This window comes from Otolemur garnettii, unplaced genomic scaffold (genome assembly GCF_000181295.1).
Source record: "Otolemur garnettii isolate 467f Iridium unplaced genomic scaffold, OtoGar3 scaffold00079, whole genome shotgun sequence".
NCBI classification, from domain to species: domain Eukaryota; kingdom Metazoa; phylum Chordata; class Mammalia; order Primates; family Galagidae; genus Otolemur; species Otolemur garnettii.
Window position 1 is genome coordinate 1,817,051 of NW_003852474.1, and position 5,887 is coordinate 1,822,937.

Below are 5,887 nucleotides of genomic sequence, written 5' to 3' on the forward strand. Positions count from 1 at the left end.
CAATGACACCTAGCAAAAAAAAAAAATAGCTGGGCCTTGTGAGGAGCTCCTCTTGTCCCAGCTACTTGAGAGGCTAAGGCAAGAGAATCACTTAAGCCCAAGAGTTTGAGGTTGCTATGAGCTGGGAGCATTCTACTACAGGTGACATAGTGAAACTCTGTCTCAGAAAAAAATATATCATATTTTTAATTTGGAATTTTTGGATTAGGGATGCTCAACCTGTATAATTTTTAATGTAATCTTGTCACAATAATGCACACATACCCTAGATAGGTCAGGGGCCAAATTAATCCAAGGTACATACTGATATTCTGTCTAGATCTACTGTAACTTGACAGTGTCTCATGCAGGAATCAGGCACAAAATGGAAGAAACAGAAATTTAAAAACAAACTTTTAATACCAAGATTCTTATTCACTCTCAATAGGAAGAGGTAAATCCCTAATCAAAGCCTTAGGCTTCAGGAGACCTTAGTAAGTAATGAGTCTGATTCAAATTTATAGGAATTGTCCCAAGAAGTAGTTATATTTTTACCTGGGCTAAATCGCCTAATTGGATGATTTTTTTTTTTTTGAGACAGAGTTTCACTATGTCACCCACAGTAGAGTGCTGTAGCATCACAGCTCACAGCAACTTCAAACTCTTGGGCTTACACGATTCTCTTGCCTCAGCCTCCCAAGTAGCTGAGACTATAGGCACTGGCCACAATGCCTGGTTATTTTTGGTTGCAGTTGTCATTGTTTTAGCAAGCCCAGGCCGGGTATGAACCTGCCAGCCTAGGTGTATGTGGCCAGCGCCCTACCCACTGAGCTATGGGCACTGCCTCCTTAGGGGATGATTTAGAAAAAAATACAAAATGTATTTCTTGAATTCAAAATCATGTACACAATCACTCCCTTCTGTCAACAATCTGATGGCTTTCCGAGGGGCAGTTAGTCTGATGAAATTCTTAGTGCAAAATGTATCAGGTTGAAACAGATGTTGCCTCCTGTAACAGTTTTCTTCTATGAAGGTTGAGTAGGTTGGTAGGTTAGTAAAGTCTGAGCAAATATTCAGGAGTGAATGAAAATGCTATGAAAACCTGTGTATTCTTTCAACAGATATTTATTCGCAAAGTTGATTTTATTAGGATATAATGCCTTACCTTAAGCAAGTTTGAACTGATTAAGTAAAATAGAAAAAAATATACGTGCATACACACATATAAGGATGAAGATGGGAAGATGGGAAGTGTTCAGGAGGGGCAGTAACTATTTGGATGTATGATGACATTAAAAGGTTAATGTTAATATTTTAAGTGTGGTAATAGTATTATGGTGAATTTTAAAGGTCATTATCTTTTAAAGATACATTCTGGTGCTCGCTTCGGCAGCACATATACTAAAATTGGAACGATACAGAGAAGATTAGCATGGCCCCTGTGCAAGGATGACATGCAAATTCATGACGCGTATCATATTTTTTAAAATTGAAAAAAAAAATATTCTGAAATATTTATGAATAAAATACAGTGTCTGAAATGTGCTTTAAAATGATTTAGAGTGGATAGACTCGTTGGTAGAAAAACACAATGAGATTGGCCATAAGTAGATAATTGTTGAAGCTGATAATGAACTTTTTTGCATGTTTGAAATTTTTCAATAATAAAAAATATTTTTTCAAAACTTATAGGACTGGCTGGGAGTGGTGGCTCACACTTATAGTCCTAGCACTTTGGGAGGCCAAAGCAGATGAATCCCTTGATCTCTGAGCAAGAGCAATACCCCATCCCTACTAAAAACAGAAAAACTAGCCAGGCATTGTAGTGGGCACCTATAGTCTCAGCTACTCAGGAGTCTGAGCCAAGAAGACCACTTGAACCCAAGAGTTTGAAGTTGCTGTGAGCTATCACTCCATGACACTCTACCCAGGACAGTCTCAAAAAGCAAAAACGAAAACGAAAACTTTCAGGACAATCTAAAAATGAAATTAAAAAATCAATTCCATTTACAATCGCATCCAAAAAGAATATAATACTTAGGAATGAATTCTTTTTAAAGATGTACAAAATGTATACTCTGGAAACTCTAAAATATATTAAAGAAGATGTAAGTAATTGGGGAAACATGCCCTGCTCATAGATCAAAAGGCCTAACATTGTTAAGATAGCAATTATTCTACAAACTGATGAACACATTAAATGTAATTCCAAATCAGAAACTCAGATGACTACTTCTTGGTAGAAATTATCAAGTTGATCCTAAAATTCATATGGATTGCAAGGCATACAATAACCAAACAATCTTAATAAAGAAGAACAAAGTCAGAGGACTCATACCTCCTGATTTCAAAACCTGCTACAAAGCATCAGTAATCACGACAGTAAGTGGTTTTCGCACAAGGATGTACACATAAACCAATATAATAAAATTGGGAGTCCAGAAATAAACCCATACATTGGTTTTACTGGGCAATTGATTTCTATAAAGGTACCAAGACCATCTGATTAAACACAGAATTACAATTTCACCCCACAATACTATTCCTAGGTATATCCCCTAGAGAAATCAGGCCAAGTTTAGTGGTTCACACCTTTAATTCCAGCACATTGGGAGACTGAGGCAGAAGAAGCTTTTAAGGGCAAGAGTTTGAGAATAGCCTGGGCAACATACTGTGACCCCCACTCACCTCTACAAATAAAGAAATAAAAAACAAAAAAATTAGCCAGGCATGATGGTACATGCCTGTAGTCCTAGCTACTTGGAAAGCTGAAACAGGGGGATCACTTGGGCCCAGGAGTTCAAGGTTGCAGGGAGCTATGATTGGGCCACTGCACTCCAGCCTGGGTGACAAAGCAAGACCCTGGGAAGGATAAGGAGGAAGAGGGGAGAGAGGAAGATGGGTACGGAGAAGAAGAGGAGGAGGGAGAGGAGGAAGAAGAGGGAGAGGAGGGAGAGGAGGGAGAAGGAGGAAGAGGAGAATGAACGCTGAAAGCAGTGTGTTAAATGAAGAAAGCCAGTCACAAAAGACCACGCATTGTATTCTTGTATTTGTATAAAATATCCAGAACAGGACAATCTACAGACATAAAGTAGATCAGCTCTTGGCTGGGGAAGTGGCAGGGTCCTAAAGGGCATGGGGTTTCTTTGGGGGGTGATGAAAATCTTTTAAAATTGACTGTGGTAACAGTGTTATAAGCCTGTGTGCTGCATTTTAAATGGATGGATTTTATGATTGTATGCACTATGCCTCAATAAATTCATTTTAAGAAATCATGGCAACATCCACACACATACATTTGGGAAGAACTGGTAAGAAGAGTAGTGGCAATGGCACCACAGTTTTGTATTTTCCCAAAGCGCCACATAAAAACAGCAATTAGATATAAAAAGAAAAACCCCGTGGAAAACACTCACAGAAACACTAGAGATGAGGTGTCCTTCTGCGTCCCAAAATATAACAAGGTAGGAACAAACCAGCAACAGCCACAGACCACGCATGCGACTGTCATCCTCAGTACAGGAAAACCCAGAGGAAGTGGACTGAGCATGTAGGAGGTAATGACTTCCACACTACAATTTTTTTAAGAAATTTTTGTATTAAATCATCTAAAAGTATTTGCTTTAGTCCTAACCCTTAGAATACAGTGTGGTTGTTTTCATATAAAGGAAAATTATCAACAATGTGCACTTTCTAGCATTGTGTAACTTTGTGTCACCTCTAAAAGCACTTACACCTTTTCCCCTTATTCTTTCAGCCACATTGTGCCCTTTTTCTTTTTAAATTCCAACTCAAAATTCATCTCCTAAGGAAAGTCTTATATGGTTGACCCTTTTAAGTTAGTCACTTTTCACGATGACTCAGATGACATCACCTCCAGCTCTCAAAAGCCTCATTTCCACTGAATTAATTTCCCCTCCTTGAGATTTTGTGCTTTTTCCATTTAAACCTGCCCAATAAGATGTGACAATCTTAGAGAGAAGGTTGTTTTCTCTGGAACCACCCTGCTGTGTCTAGGACACATTAAGTAGGACACAAGGGTAAAGCAATTGTGATGCCAGCACCCACATGATATCTGGTCCCCCATCAAAGTGCCACCTTGCCTTACAATGATGAGGCTATCATTTAGGAAAACCCAGGTGTTCTTCTAACTAATCCTGAAAAACCTTTTACGCTATGGCAGTAAACTTACCAACACTTTTCTTTTTTTAAACACTTTCACTATTTTTTATTTAAAACACAAAGTGGTTTCTAGGTGAGCCAAAGTTAAGTTCTGAAGCACATTTTCAGCAGCCCAATGTGAACATAATTGGTGCTTTGGCTAAAGGGAGGAGAAGAGCAGGATATTATGCAAACCTGTTTGACCACACATATTTTATAAGGCTGCCCTCCCACACGAAGGGAAATACATAATACCAATTTGCAATTTAGGTGTCATTAAAGCAGCCTGCTAATGGCCCATCTTCTCCAAACAGCCTACAGAGCCTTCCTGTCCACCTCCAAAAGGTTTCCCCTCTCCTTCTCAAAAGGAAGAAGAGAGTACCAAGGATGAGTTATGAAGGCTTTTTTTGCAAGCCATTTTGAGTTTTCGCTCTTAAAATTGCTGATTTTAAGACATAAATCATACATACCACTACGTAACGATGTAATCAGAGTGTTTAAAAATTAATTGGACTTCTAATAATGAACAGATTTACAGTAGATAAGGATGACTCTCTAAAAGGCAGAGTCTGCCTCTAAACTTGATGATAATAACCATTTTCAAAGGCGAACCTTCTGAATTGTGCTGTTGAACATCTGAGGGCTGCTTTTTTCTTCACTGATGAGCAGTTAATTACTCAACACTCTCCAGAGAAATCATGCTCTCTGATGGCTAATGCAAACTTCACTAAACAACAAACTGAAATGGTAATTTGCCTGTACAAAGCGCTCCCCTGGAGTCAGGTGGTCAATAAGCATTCACACTGTGTCTGTAACTACAGATGGGGTGCACACTGAAGACCAGAATTTGTCATCTGCAGAAACCACAACAGAAACTCTCCCTAACAGAGAGATGACATCACTGGTCAGATATTATAAACAACTGTTCATGCTATTCGTGATGGATAAGAGCCAAGAGGGAAAACCTTGAGGAATCACTTGAGGATGTTCCTACTTTATTCTGCTCCTCACCAACAAATAGCCCAGCATAAGTTTTTGTACATTCCTCTTATACATATTCTGAGATCTACAGAAGCTTGGAATTAAGAACTGGAAAAATGTACTAGTCACACAAAAGTGATCTTCTAAACTTTGTCTTTGTCTATGGCCAGAAAAACCCTCTGTTCTGATGCTCTGGGAATGCCAGCAACGTGGGCCAGGGAGGTGCCGATTAGAAAAGTGACTACGTGAAGTCTGCAACAGTCTTGAGGGTCTTTGGCCCCACACCCTACAGCAACCAAGTTTGCCCAGGACAAATACGAGCAACAGAGAGAGGCAAGCACCCCAGAACTCTCTCTTACACCCCATAACACACAATCACAGGGGTGGTCCCCTCTGGCCCGGGATCCTTGTCTCTGTCACCAGCTGCCCCATTTATCCCCTTTGATTGGGACAAACCTCTGGATTTCTTATCTGGCTTATAGAGGTTTCAGCTATGCTATAGGCTCTCAGCCCCCTCGGTCCTTCAGCTAAATGGTGCTTCCCCAACTGTCTTCAGAGAAATGACCTGCTTCACAACAAATACTAGCTCCATGGAAGCCCATTCTCCAACCCTGCTCCATGTCCCCACAGTAATAAACTTGTGGGCATCAGTGGGCATCAGTGGGGCATAGGGGTACAGCTGCACCTCTGAGAGCATTTCTCAGTATTATCACCTCTTCAACAATTTTTCCAAAATAGCCAGTTGTTAAGGTCAGGATGAGAAGAT

The 5,887-nt window shown here is 39.9% G+C and overlaps 1 non-coding gene across 1 annotated transcript; it reads left to right on the top strand.

Annotated features, from left to right (window-relative positions):
* The first annotated feature begins 1,356 nt into the window (after window positions 1–1,356).
* On the top strand, window positions 1,357–1,463 carry LOC111726783. The gene has a single exon (XR_002774483.1). It is a non-coding gene; the product is annotated as a U6 spliceosomal RNA (small nuclear RNA).
* The last annotated feature ends 4,424 nt before the right edge of the window (window positions 1,464–5,887 follow it).